Source organism: Oncorhynchus masou, chromosome 15 (genome assembly GCF_036934945.1).
Source record: "Oncorhynchus masou masou isolate Uvic2021 chromosome 15, UVic_Omas_1.1, whole genome shotgun sequence".
Lineage (NCBI taxonomy): Eukaryota > Metazoa > Chordata > Actinopteri > Salmoniformes > Salmonidae > Oncorhynchus > Oncorhynchus masou.
Window position 1 is genome coordinate 20,407,404 of NC_088226.1, and position 18,510 is coordinate 20,425,913.

At 42.5% G+C, this 18,510-nt stretch overlaps 1 protein-coding gene across 1 annotated transcript in view; it reads right to left on the bottom strand.

Moving 5' to 3' along the window:
• Positions 1–18,510, bottom strand: part of LOC135555846 (corticotropin-releasing factor receptor 1-like) — a 173,353-nt gene that overhangs the window by 45,854 nt on the left and 108,989 nt on the right. The window lies entirely within an intron of this gene.

Sequence of the window (18,510 nt, forward strand, 5' to 3'; positions counted from 1 at the left end):
AAGCATCCAGGACCAACCTTCTTAAGAATACATTTCTTTGTAAGTGCCATTTACTTCCTCAAGCTTAGACTTAAACTACGAACAGCATGCTTCTTTATTTTCATTCAGTCATTTAGGTTATTATTGTGGAGTAACTACAATGCTGTTGATTCATTCTCAATTTTCTCTGTGATAACAGGCATTAAGCTCTTAAGCTGATCTAAATTGGAGTGATTGTGAAATCATTGAGCGGTTTCCTTCCTCTCCGGCAACTGAGCTAGGAAGGACACCTGTATTTTTGAAGTGACTAGGTGTATTGATACACCCTCCAAAGTATAATTAAATGATAATTCCACCCCAAAACTATTTTTTGCTATTTGTGTAATTTGTCATTGTTGTTAGAGTCCAAAAATGTTCTGCAAGTAACAATCAAGATATACAACTTTTAAAATATAGAAATACAGCTGGTATGATGCATTTTGCATAAACAATGGTTTAATGAAACAAATACCAAAATGTAGTTTTTCGGTGGTTTTCCTTTTAATAACTACACCATGCACAAAGGAATATTCAAATCAAATTTGATTTGTCACGTGTCGAATACAACAGGTGTAGTAGACCTTACCGTGAAATGCTTACTTACAAGCCCTTAAACAACAATGCTTTAAGATTTTTTAGTGTAAAGTAAAATATTGAAAATAGAAAATAAAAGTAACAAATAATTAAACAGCAGAAGTAAAATAACAAGCGAGGCTATACACAGGGGGTACCCGTACAGAGTCAATGTACTGGGCACCAGTTAGTTGAGGTAATTGAGGTAATATGTACACGTAAATAGATTAAAAGGAACAATGCATAGATTATAAATAGAGAGTAGCAGCGTAGAAGAGGGGTCTGGGTGGCCCTTTGATTAGCTGTTCAAGAGTATTATGGCTTGGTGGTAGAAGCTGTTAAGGAGCCTTTTGGACCTTGACTTGGTGCTCCGTTACCGTTTGCCGTGCGGTAGCAGAGAGAACAGTCTATGACTAGGGTGGCAGGAGTCTTTGACAATTTTTACGGCCTTCCTCTGACACCGCCTGATATAGATGTCCTAGATGGCAGGAAACTTGGTCCCCGTGATGTACTGGGTTGTACACACTACCCTCTGTAGTGCCTTGCGGTTGGAGGACAAGCAGTTGCCATACCATTCTGTGATGCAACCAGTCTGGATGCTCTTGATGGTGCAGCTGTAGAACCTTTTGAGGAACTGAAAACTCATGACAAATCTTTATAGTCTCCTGAAGGGGAATAAGCTTTGTCGTGCCCTCTTCATGACTGTCTTAGTGTGTTTGGACCATGAAACTTTATTGTTGATGTGGACACCAAGGAACTTGAAGATCTCAAACTGTTCCACACCAGCCCCGTCGATGAGAATGGGGACATTCTCGGTCCTCCTTTTCCTGTAGTCCACAATCATCACCTTTGTCTTGTTCACATTGAGGGAGAGGTTGTTGTCCTGGCACCACACAGACAGGTTTCTGACCTCCTCCCTATAAGCTGTCTCATCGTTGTCAGTGATCACTGTTGTGTCATCTGAAAACTTGGTGTTGGAGTTGTGCCTGGTCATGCAGTCATGAGTGAACAGGGAATACGGGAGGGGACTGAGCAACTACCTTATACACACACAAGTGTTAGGAATGAAGAATATGTACATAAAAATATATGTACATATTGATGGTACATATTGATGATACAGAACGGCATGGGCAAGATGCAGTAGATGGTATCTAGTACAGTTATACACATGAGATGAGTAATGTAGCGGTTGTAAACATTATATGAAGTGGCATTGTTTAAAGTGGCTAGTGATACATGTATTACATCAAGAAGGCAAGGTGCAGTAGATGGTATAGAGTACAGTATATACATATGAGATGAGTAATGTAGGGGTTATATGAAAACATTATATGAAGTGGCATTGTTTAAAGTGGCTGGTGATATATTTGATCAATTTTTACATTATTACAGTGGCTGGAGTTGAGTCAGTATGTTGGCAGCAGCCACTCAATGTTAGTGTTGGCTGTTTATGGTCTTGAGATAGAAGCTGTTTTTCAGTCTCTCGGTCCCTGCTTTGATGCACCTGTACTGACTTTGCCTTCTGGATGATAACGGGGTGAACAGGCAGTGGCTCGGGTGGTTGTTGTCCTTGATGATCGTTATGGCCTTCCTGTGACATCGGGTGGTGTTGGTGTCTTGGAGGGCAGGTAGTTTGCCCCCGGTGATGCGTTGTGCAGACCTCACTACCCTCTGGAGAGCCTTACGGTTGTGGGCGGAGCAGTTGCCGTACCAGGCGGTGATACAGCCCGACAGGATACTCTTGATTGTATATCTGTAAAGGTTTGTGAGTGCTTTTGGTGACCAGCCAAATTTCTTCAGCCTCCTGCGCATTCTTCACCACGCTGTCTGTGTGGGTGGACCAATTCAATTTGTCCGTGATGTGTACGCCGAGGAACTTAACTTACTACCCTCTCAACTACTGTCCCGTCGATGTGGATAGGGGGGTGCTCCCTCTGCTGTTTCCTCAAGTCCACAATCATTGTTTGTTTTGTTGACATTGAGTGTGAGGTTATTTTTCTGACACCACACTCCGAGGGCCCTCACCTCCTCCCTGTAGGCCGTGTCGTCGTTGTTGGTAATCAAGCCTACCACTGTAGTGTCATCTGCAAACTTGATGATTGAGTTGGAGGCGTGCGTGGCCACGCAGTCGTGGCTGAACAGGGAGTACAGGAGAGGGCTCAGAACGCACCCTTGTGGGGCCCCAGTGTTGAGGATCAGCGGGTTGGGGATGTTGTTACCTACTCTCACCACCTGGGGGCGGCCTGTCCAGTACCCATTTCGAGCTTGATGACGAGTTTGGAGGGTACTATGGTGTTAAATGCTGAGCTGTAGTCGATGAACAGCATTCTTACATAGGTATTCCTCTTGTAAAGATGGGTTGGGGCAGTGTGCAGTGTGGTTGCGATTGGGTCGTCTGTGAACCTATTGGGGCGGTAAGCAAATTGGAGTGGGTCTAGGGTGGCAGGTAGGGTGGAGGTGAAATGGTACTTGACTAGTCTCTCAAAGCACTTCATGATAACGGAAGTGAGTGCTACGGGGCGGAAGTCGTTTAGCTCCATTACATTGGCTTTCTTTGGAATTGGTTTTGGGATCGTGAAATGGCGGCCATCTCCTTCTGCGCCATTGAAACAATGTTTGCTTTTTTATTTTTACTCAGCTACCAATAGGTGCTCATCTTTGCAAGGCATTTGAAGAACTCCCTGGTCCTTCTGGTTGAATCTGTGTTTGAACTTCAGTGCTTGACTTAATTAAAGACCTTACAGTATGTGTGGGGTACAGAGATGAGGTAGTTGTACAAAAATCATCTTTGACACTATTATTGAACACAGAGTGAGTCCATGCAACTTGAGGCGGCAGGGTAGCCTAGTGGTTAGAGATTTGGACTAGCAACCAGAAAGTGGCAAGTTCAAATCCCCGAGCTGACAAGGTACAAAATCTGTCGTTCTGCCCCTGAACAGGCAGTTAACCCACTGTTCCTAGGCCGTCATTGAAAATAAGAATTTGTTCTTAGCTGACTTGCCTAGTTAAATAAAGGTAAAAAAAAAATATTATGGGACGTCTTAAGCAAATGTTTTCTCCTGAACTTATTTCGTCTTGCCCTAAAAGTGATTGAATGCTTATTGACTCAAGACTTTTCAGCTTTTCATTTTTTATTAATTTGTAGAAATGTCGAAAAACTCAGTTCCACTTTGACATTATTGGGTATTGTGAGTAGGCCAGTTACACAACAAAATGTGAAAAATTAAAGGGATGTGAATACTTTCTGAAAGCAAGCATTGACAACATTCCTCCCACTTCATACTAAATGTTTAACGGCTCATTACATCATGTTTATTAAAAAAACCTTTCCAACCAATGTTAAAATGTGACAGAATGCACACTGTGGTAGATTACCTGTTTCAGTCATGGTACAGCAAGTGCTTTGTGGTTGTACATGCGCACATGTACGCACACACGCATGGCTGACATGGCTATACCTAGTGGTTCTGACAAAAACAAAGCCCTTTAAGCTTTGAAAAAAACATTTGAATTCTTAAATGATTAATGGCTAATCCACCAGAGACTGTTTGGAGTACAGCCAATGTAGATGTTGTCCTCTACCTTTCCCTCTGTTTATTTTACTCTCACAAGCAATTTCACTAATTCTCTCTCTCTCTCTCTCTCTCTCTCTCTCTCTCTCTCTCTCTCTCCACCCGCTGTGCGTCATCTTTCATTTTAACCCTCACCTTCGTTCACCCTCACCTCATTCCTTCTCCCTCTTTCAAAATGACCACTGTAATTTACTCCTCATTTTTCCCCCGTTTCACTCTGTCCTCAACCTTTATCTCTTCTTCACTCTCTCCTCTTTCTGTCATCCCCCCTCGTTCTATTTTTCTCTACCCCCCCCTCTTCTTTTCTCTTCATCAGGCTGGACAAAATTACCGGAGGCAGAGGAGACTGGACCCATATTTCCTTATCCTCCTAATTATCCCTGTCATCGTATTGCTGGACAAAACCATTTGTTAGGATGGAGTACAACAATTCACAAAAAAAGTAAAGGGTTACTGGCTCAGTTCCCTCCAGACATAACCTTACATGTCTTACTCTTCATTTGTCAGCCAAAGAAAGTATGAAGCTCTAGAAATCTACCTCATTTCTATTTACAGATGCAGCTCATGGAGATCTCAAAGCCTGAATGAGGAGGCCAAATTGCACTCTATTCCCTTTGTTGTGCACTAATTTTGAACATAGGCCCTGGTCAAAAGTATTGGGCTAAAGAGGGAATAGGGTCCCATTTGGGATACAGCCAAGGACTGCGATGGTCTTCTTCAGTAGAAAATATTTTGGAGTATGGTTAACTCTAGCTAGTGGGTATGCCGAGTTATACACGTGTGTTATGTTTCCAATTAAGTAGACATTTGAGCTGTCCGGGGGCTGACCGATCAAATCCTATTAAATTAAAGGGACTTAAAAGCAGTCTAGAAGACAAATATTTGAAGTACATGACACTCACATAAACCCCAAATATCTGGTGTGTGTCATACAGGAAATGTCACTTTTAATCTGAAATCAAAACACTAAGGAGGTTGAGGTTTCAGAATGTTTCTTTTTGTGGAGTGTATGTAGACAGTCTCTTGTTGACAGAGTATCTAGGAATGGACAGAGACACACACATACTTTCAAAAGGATTATTTTATATAAAACACACCTTGAAAGGCACACACACACATGCACACATGCATACTGTACGCGGCGCCCCTGGTCGTCACAGCTCTCCACAGACAAGTGCCTCAGGGATTGTGTTAGAGTGTGCACATTAATTTATTTTAAAGTGCAGGCTTCAGAGGAACAAATGGGGATATTAGAGGCATCAAACGATTCTTTGATTTATTTGCCTCTGCATATCAATGTATGTAAAAAGGGAAACAGAATGGCCCTGAAGAGGACTGCAATACAGGGCTGGGATGGAGCTCCGTGCTGTGTAAGAGCAAAAGACTGGCCTGAAAATGAACTTCGTCATTATTCTTTTCATTTTAATTTGGTTAATAATAAGACAATTCATGTAATTTCACAGGGAATTTCAACTTTTGTTATTAGAAAAGTGATAGAGAGGAGGACAAAGTGAAGCGACATTATGAAAAGAACAATAAACACAAACTCAAATTGCGATTCTCTTCTCCGGGCCCTAAACCTATTTGCAGTGTTTCTTGAATGTGCCAGACTGCCCAGCGCACAGTTTATTCATTGGGGAGTATTGACTATAAGCACACGACCAATTTACAGGGTTTACAACAATACGAGGGAGAACAGGATATGATGCTTCAGTAACTTCATGCTACATCACAACAGGCCGTGAATGGGAGTCCCATAGGGCGGCACACAATTGGTCCAGCGTCGTCCGGGTTTGGCCGGTGTAGGCCGCCACTGTAAATAAGAATTTGTTCTTAACTGACTTGCCTAGTTAAACTCAATTTTTGCCTAAAATGACATACCCATATCTAACTGCCTGTAGCAAGGATATGCATATTCTTCATATCATCTGAAAGGAAACATTTTGAAGTTTGTGTAAATGTGAAATTCATGTAGGAGAACATAACACATTAGATATGGTAAAGATTGCACAAATGTTCCTAATTGGTGTATTAATACATTTTCAAGTTCATAACTGTGCACTCTCCTCAAACAATAGCATGGTATTCTTTCACTGTAACAGCTACTGTAAATTGGACAGTGCAGTTAGATTAACAAGAATTTAAGCTTTTAGCCAATATCAGATATGTCTATGTCCTGGAAAATGTTCTTGTTACTTACAACCTCATGCTAATCGCATTAGCCTACATTAGCGCAACAGTCCCGAGTTCTGGACACCGATCCTGTAGAAGTTAAATAAAGGTTAAAAAAATATGAAATATTATGAAATATTATTATTATTAAAATTAAGTTCACAGCGATTCTGTGTGACTCAGTCAGTAGAGCATGGCACTTGCAACACCAAGGGTTGAGGGTTCAATATATGCCAAATATATGCACGCACGACTGGTTAAAAGCGTCTGCTAAATGGGATATATTATATTTTCAGTAAGTCCCCTTTTTGCCTCCAAGAGGATAAAACACTCTCAAATCCTAGCAAACCTCTTTCACAAGAGTTTTACAGCGGTAGACATGAACTAGAATGAAAACAGGCACCTCAGTTGTTTCGGGTCTCTAAAACAGGATTTGGTTTTAAAAATGGTCAGAACAGAACATCTCCAGTTGGTTTACCCAAAGGCAGTTTCTAAGAACCAATGCCCTCCAACCTCACTATAGGAGGCAGTCTCTCTCTCGGTCTGTTGGTTGATGTCATCACGCATCAATAGAGTTGACATGACATGACCACCAAAGATGGACACTGGCGAGATGTCTTCAGGGGAGGGACTGCCTGCGTCCTAATTATAAACAGTGTAGCTATTCCCTCCGCAGGGCAATCAAACAAGCTAAGCATCAGTATAGAGACAAAGTAGAATCTCAATTCAATGACACAAGAGGTATGTGGCAGGGTCTACAGTCAATCACGGATTACAAAAAGAAAACCAGCCCCGTCACGGACCAGGATGTCTTGCTCCCAGGCAGACTAAATAACTTTTTTTGCTCGCTTTGAGGACAATACAGTGCCACTGACACGGCCCGCAACCAAAACATGCGGACTCTCCTTAACTGCAGCCGACGTGAGGAAAACATTTAAACGTGTTAACCCTCGCAAGGCTGCAGACCCAGAGGGCATCCCCAGCCGCGCCCTCAGAGCATGCGCAGACCAGCTGGCTGGTGTGTTTACGGACATATTCAATCAATCCCTATCCCAGTCTGTTGTTCACCACATGCTTCAAGAGGGCCACAATTTTTCCTGTTCCCAAGAAAGCTAAGGTAACTGAGCTAAACGACTACCGCCCCATAGCACTCACTTCCGTCATCATGAAGTGCTTTGAGAGACTAGTCAAGGACCATATCACCTCCACCCTACCTGACACCCTAGACCCACTCCAATTTGCTTATCGCCCAAATAGATCCACAGACGATGCAATCTCAACCACACTGCACACTGCCCTAACCCATTTGGAAAAGAGGAATACCTATGTGAGAATGCTGTTCACCGACTACAGCTCGGCAGCTCAACGCCATAGTGCCCTCCAAGCTCGTCATCAAGCTCGAGGCCCCGGGTCTCGACCCCGCCCTGTGCAACTGGGTACTGGACTTCCTGACGGGCCGCCCCCAGGTGGTGAGGGTAGGCAATAACATCTCCACCCCGCTGATCCTCAACACTGGGGCCTCACAAGGGTGCGTTCTGAGCCCTCTCCTGTACTCCCTGTTCACCCACAACTGCGTGGCCACGCACGCTTCCAACTCAATCATCAAGTTTGCAGGCGACACAACAGTGGTAGGCTTGATTACCAACAACGACGAGACGGCCTACAGGGAGGAGGTGAGGGCCCTCGGAGTGTGGTGTCAGGAAAATAACCTCACACTCAGCGTCAACAAAACTAAGGGGATGATTGTGGACTTCAGGAAACAGCAGAGGGAACACCCCTCTATCCACATCGATGGAACAGTAGTGGAGAGGGTAGTAAGTTTTAAGTTCCTCGGCGTACACATCAGACAAACTGAATTGGTCCACCCTCACAGACAGCATCGTGAAGAAGGCGCAGCAGAACCTCTTCAACCTCAGGAGGCTGAAGAAATCCGGCTTGTCACCAAAAGCACTCACAAACTTCTACAGATGCACAATCGAGAGCATCCTGTCGGGCTGTATCACCACCTGGTACGGCAACTGCTCCGCCCACAACCGTAAGGCTCTCCAGAGGGTAGTGAGGTCTGCACAACGCATCACCGGGGGCAAACTACCTGCCCTTCAGGGCACCTACACCACCCGATGTCACAGGAAGGCCATAAAGATCATCAAGGACAACAACCACCCGAGCCACTGCCTGTTCACCCCGCTATCATCCAGAAGGCGAGGTCAGTACAGGTGCATCAAAGTTGGGACCGAGAGACAGAAGCTGTTTTTCAGTCTCAAGGCCATCAGACTGTTAAACAGCCAACACTAACATTGAGTGGCTGCTGCCAACACACGGACTCAACTCCAGGCACTTTAATAATGGGAATTGATGGGAAATTATGGGAAATATATCACTAGCCACTTTAAACAATGCTACCTAATACAATGTTTACATACCCTATATTATTCATCTCATATGTATACGTATATACTGTACTCTATATCATCTACTGCATCTTTATGTAATACATGTATCACTAGCCACTTTGTTTACATACTCATCTCATATGTATATACTGTACTCAATACCATCTACTGTATCTTGCCTATGCCGCTCTGTACCATCACTCATTCACATATCTTTATGTACATATTCTTTATCCCCTTACACTTGTGTCTATAAGGTAGTAGTTTTGGAATTGTTAGCTAGATTACTTGTTGGTTATTACTGCATTGTCGGAACTAGAAGCACAAGCATTTCGCTACACTCGCATTAACATCTGCTAACCAGGTGTATGTGACAAATAAAATTTGATTTGATTTCATTGGCACCCTATTCCCTTTATAGTGCACTACTTTTGACTAGGGGTCTGGTCAAAAGTAGTGCACTGTATAGGGAATACGGGGCCATTTGGGACATACACTCTATCTATCTCTATTGAGAACATGCCAAGACTGTCAAGCTGTTGCCTAGCTCCATGAATGACAAGAGAAACTCTACGTACTAAATTATCAAACACACCCACACCACCAGCAGTGATGTAGTCCTTATCTAAATGAAGAGAAACAAGCTTCTCTGTATGGGGTCCCAGGCTATATGTGGAGGTTTGGAATGAGCAATTGATACGCACACACACAGCAGCCTGGTCTCAGAGCCATATGAAACATAATTTACATATTTCTGAGCACCTGCAAGACTTATGATACCTACTAGTAGTCTAGCTACTTCAGACGGAAACAAAAGTAGGGAGGTTGGTCAAGGAGGATGGGTAAGTGTGATGCGCAACTGTCTAGCAATCCAAAGGTTGTGTGTTGGAATCGTGTCAGGAAAAACTGTAGTATTTTAGCTAACCCTTCCACTAACCTTTATTCTAAACTTAACCCAATTCAACTATCCTTCTATGTAAATTCACCTAATTTGTCGCTTTAGTTCCCCCAAACTTTAATGTAAACGATCCAAACCTTTGTAGTTAGTTCACCTAACCACCAACGTAAATTCTCCCCGGAATTCACCTTTGTTGTTAAGACGCAACAAGCAACCTGGTTTTAGAGAAATGCGTATAATACTACATGACTTCCAAGACCCTTCCAAGACCTATGACATCATCCAATTGAGCAGACTTGCTGGTGTTTTTACAGTCTTTTATGTCCAACAATGCAAATATATAATATATAATATATAATATAATATCTAATATATAATATCTAATATATTTATATATATACTTGGGGGGCCATAATAAAAAACCCAGTGGGGCAACAGTGGGGAACCCTGCTATATGTCCTCTAATTCATATGATATTTTACAACTGCTATTCCATTCATAATGTAATTTAACACAATGTAACATACATTACTAAATGGAGTGTCACAGAAAAAAACAAATTGCCCTGAGAACAAGTTACACACACACACACACACACACACACACACACACACACACACACACACACACACACACACACACACACACACACACACACACACACACACACACACACACTTGCTTTCTGTTCTCTGGGCTCAGTCGTAGTTCAAATCTCTGGCAACAGAACCTTGTCAAAATCGGACACACTTCTCGTTCTTACTTTCAACTCCAGCATCCAGACTCTAACCACCAAGCATAGCTGAGCAGCAGGGATCTGCAGAATAACAGATTACTTCACAAAAAGTTAAATGAGACTGTGGTGCAGTGCAGTGTTTAAAGCCACACTGGGCTGGGTAAATATGGGGGCATGGCCACAAGTGTGGAAAAACCAAGACCATTCAATCCCAGAGAAATCCTACCAGAAAATGAGGTTCAAACCTCACCAATGAGGCTGCAACTGAGCTAAGTACAAAGTACAGTATATCTAAAGCGGTTTACCTGAACAGGATATTATGCATATCAACATCCACAACATGCAGTGGCTACATAAGTATTCCCGCCGAGAACTCATTAGAGATGTTCTGTTCTAGACTGTGTTCTATTTTTGACATGTTTTATGGGATGTTATATTCTCGTTCATTCTATTCTGTATCGTCTACTGCTCTAATACAATACTAGGAACAAGCGCCAAATGCATAATACATCATAGCTACTTGAATAATACATTGTCATCGATGTACCCTCTTGGTTAAAGTTCTGATTTTGAAATGGTTAAAATAGATTTCTGGGTGCACTGGAATCACCTAATAATTTCCTGTTTGTTGTGGCAATAGTAATCAATGGGGAACCCAAGTTCGTGTATGTGTGTGTGTGTGTGTGCGCATGTGTATATATGTAACTTTGCAGTGGTGGAAAAGGTACCCAATTGTCATTCTTAAGTAAAAGTAAAGATACCTTAATAGAAAATGACTCAAGTAATAGTGAAAGTTACCAAGTAAAACACTACTTGAGTAAAAGTCTAAAAGTATTTCATTTTAAATATAATTAAGTATCAATTGTAAATGTAATTGCTAAAATATACGTAAGTATCAAAAGTAAAAGTAAAAGTATAAAACATTTCAAAATCCTTATACTAAGCAAACCAGACGGCATGATTTTCTTGTTTTTTACATTTACGGATCGCCAGCAGCACACTCCAACACTTAGACAAAAATTTACAACAAAGCATTTGTGTTTGGTGAGTTCGCCAGATCAGAGGCAGTAGGGCTGACCAGGGATGTTCTCTTGATAAGTGTGTGAATTTGACCATTTTCCAAGCATTCAAAATGTAACGAATACTTTTGGGTGTCAGGGAAAATGTATGGATTAAAAAGGACATTATTTACTTTGGGAATGTTGTGAAGTAAAAGTAAAATATGTCACAAATATAAATAGTAAAATAACTACTTAAGAAGTACTTTATAGTATTTTTACTTAAGTTTACTGTAAGTTTGCATGTGAGGCGTAACTTAGTACTTTGTCAAGCTCAATGACATTTTCATTTTGAGTTTGAGTAGCAGTCACCTGCTGTTGAACTATGAAGGGGCTTCCACTGCAACAAGCCGTTTGAAGACACCACCAGGTCAAGCTGAAGCCTCCCATGACCCCTCACCCCAGAGTCCTGCCTCCCAGAGCAGGCACACACGGGTAAACAACACCACCACACATGTGCAGGTCTCATGGGCAGCCGAAAATGTCAACCGAGGCCCCAGCTTGGGTTTGTATTATTAATATATAAAAATATCATATCTGGGCTAACTATTCCTTTGTGTGTTGTGTGGCAGAAATCCAATAATTAAAGGTCAGAGATTCTCTGAATCACTAACTTCTAGCAGAATGAGATGATGAACATGTGAGTTCAGTTTACTCAGCAGAGAGACACAGCGAGTCATCCCTTCCTTGTTTTTTTTTTTAAATTTAGGCTTACAGCAAGTTCCAGCCTTGGTAAAAAAAAGAAGAAGAATGATGTCCTTTTTGATATACCACACTTCTGCCATTGTGCATTGCCATATAAAGTGATTCTGAACCAGTATAAACGAGAATTGACTGGTTCTTTCAGTCAATTTCTATTCATGTTTATCACATTATACACCATTAACCCAGATCGCAGAAATGGGGTCTGTTGAGCCATTAATAAGGATTATTTCATCCCCCAACGTCAAATACGTTGATGAACAAACATCACGTGTTTACACTAGAGTCAAGTCAGCTATCTGTGTGACTGGTTAGTGCATCTGCTCAACTGCTATTTGACTTGACCTTTTCAGGAGGATGTAACGCTGGAGTGTGTGTGGGGAATGGAAATTGCATCTGTGAGTTGTGTGTGTGTTTGTGTGTGTGTGTGTGTGAGTACAGGTTACCCATCAAGATAATGCCTTGCCTTAGATGGGTCACCGGGTCTCTCTATAATGACTCGATGACTAAAACTACCTCGTCATCAAGGTTAGAGAGTACCTGGGTATTGAAGCAAAGTAGCATAATCAATGGTCCCATGTTGTTCCAGAATGCCTTTGAAGGTTGTCATAAATTACTCCCATCACCCCAATCATCAAGAAGTATCTTTATGGAGTTGTAAGGATTAAGGGCATGAGTTCAATCTCCTCAGCCTCTCCCCTTCTCTGGCCATCAGATTTGTCCTTGACGTAGTTGGTACGCAACATTCATTACACTTTTGGAAGGTGCTACAGTTTGAAGTCCTAAACTATGTAATTAGTACTTTGGTCAGGGTAGAATTAGTTTAAAAAGTCGTTAGTGAAGCGAAGTGAAATTAGACAGACACGTGGCTAAGATCCATTAAACCAAATAAAGACTGAACATAGTGCCATTGACTACCTCAGGAAGCCCTTTGAAGCACTAACCAGCAGTGGGCTGAAGGCTCTGTTTCATATTTCTGAGCTCTGGGCTCTTGTAAAAAAGAAAGCAGGATCAGGGACCCCTCTTCAGGAAAAAAACATGCCACATCGCAGTTAAAACAAGCCTGTAATCGGAAAAGTGCCTTGGTTTACAACGACATCTCTAAGTTGGGTAGAAGTGTTGTGGTACAGTATCTCTGCAGCTTTTTGCTTTACTTTTCCTTTTTGGTTAGCAGAATGTCCCTTTCAACAGGGTGCTGTATTTATGTCAATGATTTGCAGCTTGATTCAATGCTGATGTTAAGTTCATGTTCAGTAACTTGGCAACAAAGGTCTTTAACAACATGTTTGAACGGGAACTCTGCAAAACGGACTCTAATGAAGTGGGCTCAAGCAAAGTTAATAACAAATAAGGCCAAGGTGAAACATTGGCTGGCACTAGGCTAGACAGCTTTTCGTCTGATGCGTCGATGCCAGCTAGTGCCAGGTGAGCTGTGACAATCACTGACAGGCAACACTCCAGCCGACACGCTCTGAAAGTGGGCGAGCAGCTGCTTTGGGATCCAAAGTTCCGCCACGTTTGTTCCAAGTGAGAACACTGGCTTATGTCTTACACTTTATTATATGAATAGTATCACAGTTTTGAGGGAGTTTGTGCTGCTGTACAGCCCAGGGCACTGTGCTGAGTGGATCTTTACTACATGTGATCTCAAGGGCCTAGTGGTACAGTAGGGTTGACAGCAAACCCCTTCCCACATCACCACAGTTCCTCTCATTTTACTGGCTTATCTCTTGGTTAATATCCCTCTCCCCAGGGAGTCCTGTATCTTCACTATGCACATTCTTGAAAGCATCAGCATTTCCCGTTTCATGCTTTAAACCCCCTCCCCACTGTGAACGAACATGGACAGCGTCATGGGTACTGTGCTGCAAACCAACCTGGTCTCAGAGCATTTCGTATTATTCTGTACATAAATCTGAGACACTCCATTTAGTATGATATGTTACGTTTTGTTACATAAGACAGATGTTTACGTAAGGCAAAAACAAAAGGAAGGTGGCTGGTCGGGGTGGATGGGTAGGCATATAACGGGAATGTCTAGCTACTCAAAGGTTCAGAAATTATCACAGATAACTTGAGCATTTTGGCTAATTAGAAGCATTTTGCTACTTTGCAACTACTTAGCATGTTAGCGAACCCTTCCCCTAACCCTTCCCATAACCCTTAACCCTAGTTTAACTCTTTAACTTAACTCCTAAACTTAACCCTAACCCTATCTATCATGGGTCCTCAGATCCTCAAAAGGTTCTACAGCTGCACCATTGAGAGCATCCTGACTGGTTGCATCACTGCCTGATATGGCAACTGCTCGGCCTAAGCAGCAGGATGAAAAGGCACTCCAGAGGGTAGTGCGAATGGTCCAGCACATCACTGGGGCCATGCTTCATGCCATCCAGGACCTCTATACCAGGTGGTGTCAGAGGAGGCCCTAAAAATTGTCAAAGACTCCAGCCTTGTCATAGAATGTTCTCTCTGCAACCGTATGGCAAGCGGTACCGGAGCGCCAAGTCTAGGTCCAAGAGAATTCTAAACAGCTTCTACCCCCAAGCCATTAGACTCCTGAATATCTAATCAATTGGCTACCCAGACTATTTGCATTGCCTCCCCACCCCACCTCACCCTCTTTACACCACTGCTACTTTCTGTTGTTGTCATCCCATGCATAGCCACTTCAATAACTCTACCTACATGTACATACTACCTCAACTAACCGGTGCCCCCTCACATTGACTCTGTACTAGTACCCTCCCGTATATAGTCTCGTTATTGTTGTTTTACTGCTGTTCTTTAATCTCTTATTCTTGTCCATATTTTTTTGAAACAGCATTGTTGGTTGGGGGCTCATAAGTAAGCATTTCACCGTTGTATTCGGAACATGTGACTAATACATTTGATTTGATTTGAACCCCTAGCCTAGCTAATGTCAGTGAGCTAGCTAACATTACCCACCTTGAATTGTTAACATATCATACAGTTAGCTTATTCATAACATATAATACGAATTGTAATTCATAACATATCATACGAAATATGCGATGGACATCCACAAATTAAAACATACTATACGAAACTTAGAATATCATAAGCATTTCACTGTTGTATTCGGCACATGTGACTAATAAAATTTGATTTGAAAAATGGAGTCTCGGATTTACATACAAAATAATACGAAATGCTCTGAGACGCGGTTGTATAAGCGCCTGCTCCTTTACCTGTTAACAAAATGAGGGGGGATAGATCAGGCAAAGATACTGGTTAGCTTCGTGAATAATGCCTCTGTCGTTTTCACAACAGGGGGTTTTCCATTAGTGGATAACAGCAGTGCTGCTCTGCTTGTCCTTTTCCACTGACGCAGATTCCCCCTGGTGTGTTTCACAGTCCAAATGGCATATCACTGCGTTGGTAACACCCTGCCAGTGCAGTGCTGGGGTCCTGGGTATGTTCGCTGTTGGTGCGTTTCTCAGTTCACTGGGGAGCTGAGGAAAGCTGGCCAGGGGCCATCACTTCACACTGAGACCATGTGTCTCTGAGGTCTGTAGCCTCCTATCCACTACATCCCCTGTCTCTTCCTCCTGCTGCTACGTCAGTATGGACGGGAATAGAATCTGCCAGGTCCTCCTAGTTCAGGGATCAGTGGAAAGTCAATGATCATCTAAAGTCGTTGTTTCCTTGAAAATCTTTTCCTCTTTCGTAATCAACTTAAGTGTTAAAATAATTGACGAATCATGAAGTTGTGTACAAAGTTTCCAAGTGGTGGCAATAACAAAACTTGTGCACGAGAAATATCCACATGGGTATAACGCGAAAGTAATTTAGGTCCGCCCAATTTAACACAAATCGATACATGTCAGCTGAAGTTCCCACACAGACAACTAAGCCCTCGTCCCATACAAAGGCACCTTTCCCTCTTTTACACTTATGCGTCTGTATATTTCAGTGCTCGGCAGTATCTTACCAGATGTCAGCAAGTGTGAATGAAAGGAAGGGTGAAGCAGAAGTGTTCTTCCATGGATGCTTTGTCTACAACTCAAACTCGGCAATACCGTTCACAGTGCATTGGGTGCCTTAACTCAGTGGGGCTTGAACAAGTAGGCATAGCAATGTGTTTACCCTCTTCTTACCGTTGTGTTCCCGGACTGAAAATAACCTCAAGTCATTCAATCTAAACTTGTCCGCACACTAAACCAGGCCTGGGGTCTTCACTGAGTTTGAATAGGAGGTTTATGACTACCCAAACAAAGTGTAACCGAAGCTTATGTGCAGACACTAAACCTCTTAAAAGTGGTTTCCTTGGCCGAGCTACCCAAACAATCCGCATGCATTGAATGCACTGATACTGTACAGCAAAGCATTACACGATCAAAGAAGAGCGTATACACTCAGGAGTGACAATCATGTGCATTGTTTTTCAACTGTACAATGCATTCAGGCAGTGAAGCTATTTTGATTCATCTCCGTAATCTGATAATCCTTCAAATTGTATTATCGATTTTGTAATCAGTCCTGAAGAGCAGATTAGAGGGGACATAAAAGGAGGATATATAAAAGAAAAAAAAACGCACGTTTTGACTTTCGATTTTATGCCAAAAGACATTGAAGGCCTATAATCTCTCAAAACGAGGCATGTGAATGAGTAACTACTCCTTTCAGGGACTTTTCTTCTGCCGTTACAGTACGTACAATGTATGACTCACACAGCTACCATTCTCATGTGAGAGGTCTATACCCGTGAAGTAGCCAGAGGGGCTTTAGAACCAACCTTTTGTGTTGTTGTGTGTGTGTGTGTATGAAATATTAAAAAGGACAGCTTTATCACAGCCAGATCAAACGAAAAGATAAAACAGGCCGTGATTTCAGCGAGTTCAGCCCATGTGCGGAGAAGGAGTAATGAAGTCTCAGGGTGTGTGTGTGTGTGTGTGTGTGTGTGTATGTGTGTGTCCATCCCAGACATCTGTTCCTGCTAGCTGTTTCATTTTAGTTTAGGAAGTAAACAGTAGACCAGCGCGGGCCGGCCTGTCTGCTACTTCACAACTTTAGCTTTTCCTGTTCTCTATTCTCTACATACATACACTACGACCAATCCCAATAGCTTTATCACACACCACTCTCCATATTAGCTGAGATGGTCCGAGGTTAATAAACAGGGTACTGATGTCGAAGATGTAACTGTGTTAACCAGATTGAGTGAGCCTAAACAATCTTCCTCTGTTGTCCCAACTCAGATGAGACTTCTTGATGATTGGAGCAATTGAAGCAGTGAGACAGTATCTTGCTGACATTAATCAGACCAGATTAATCCAGGATAATCTGTTCTAAACATTCTCTTACACTATATGTTTAATCTCAGAGTCCAGATAATCTGTGTTGGTGTGGCCTTTGAGAAAACACAGACATGCGTGGTTTTTGGCTGACTGACATGTTGGGTTGTTAGTGGCATGCTGTTAGTCACGTATCACTGCCTTCACCAACGCACAGCGCCTTCACTGGTCAACACCTTCCCAAACAGACATCATTTCAGCATCTAGTTTTGGTTTATATTTAGTTGAGTTGTCAACTAACATGAAATCAATGTGAAATCAATGTTTAAAAATCACTGTGTCATTGTCATTGGATTGAGGTAAAACAATTTCCTTACGTTAGTGACTTTTTTCAAATCCAATCATTTCCCCACGTTGATTCAACGTCATCACATTTTTTTGGTTGAAATTACGTGGAAACAACGTTGACTCCCAGCGGGTGAGCCCTGGGAGTCCAGAATGAAAAGAAAAGAAGACTGCGCATGTGTGAACATGTGTTTGAGTCTCAGAGTCGATTTGTCCGTGTGTATGTGTGTGTGTGTGTTCGTGCCTGCGTGCCTGTGTGTGAATGTATTTGAATAATACACTCCACTCCAGCAGGACACACTTCACTAATATGCTGGACAAAACTGAACAAGGCTGCAGTACACCTCGGTCAAACCAGCGCTGCATTACATTCACCACCTCATTCATCCAACCTTGTCATGAGTCAGAAAATCAATTTAGACATTGATGGGTCATGACAGAGCATGCACTGCAGGGTTGAGGGCCGGGCTGGCGGTACACATAATGACATATCTCCACCCCCCTCCCCCTCCCCCCGGTGAGTGACAAGTATCGAGCACAAGTTCGTGGATCCTGTCTACTGAGCCATTAAATAACATGAATCTTGGCAGGATTTTTATAGAGTATTGTGAACTATGGAATAATGGTATTTTCTTCTCGGTTTCATACTGTACTGTTTTATGTTGTATTGGATTGAGTATGACACACTTAGCCGTAACCAAGGCTATGGGGTTGTGTGGGTGCGACATCAGAACATAGGATGTGTTGAGTTACGTGAAGGAACGTGACAGGCAGGTGTCGTG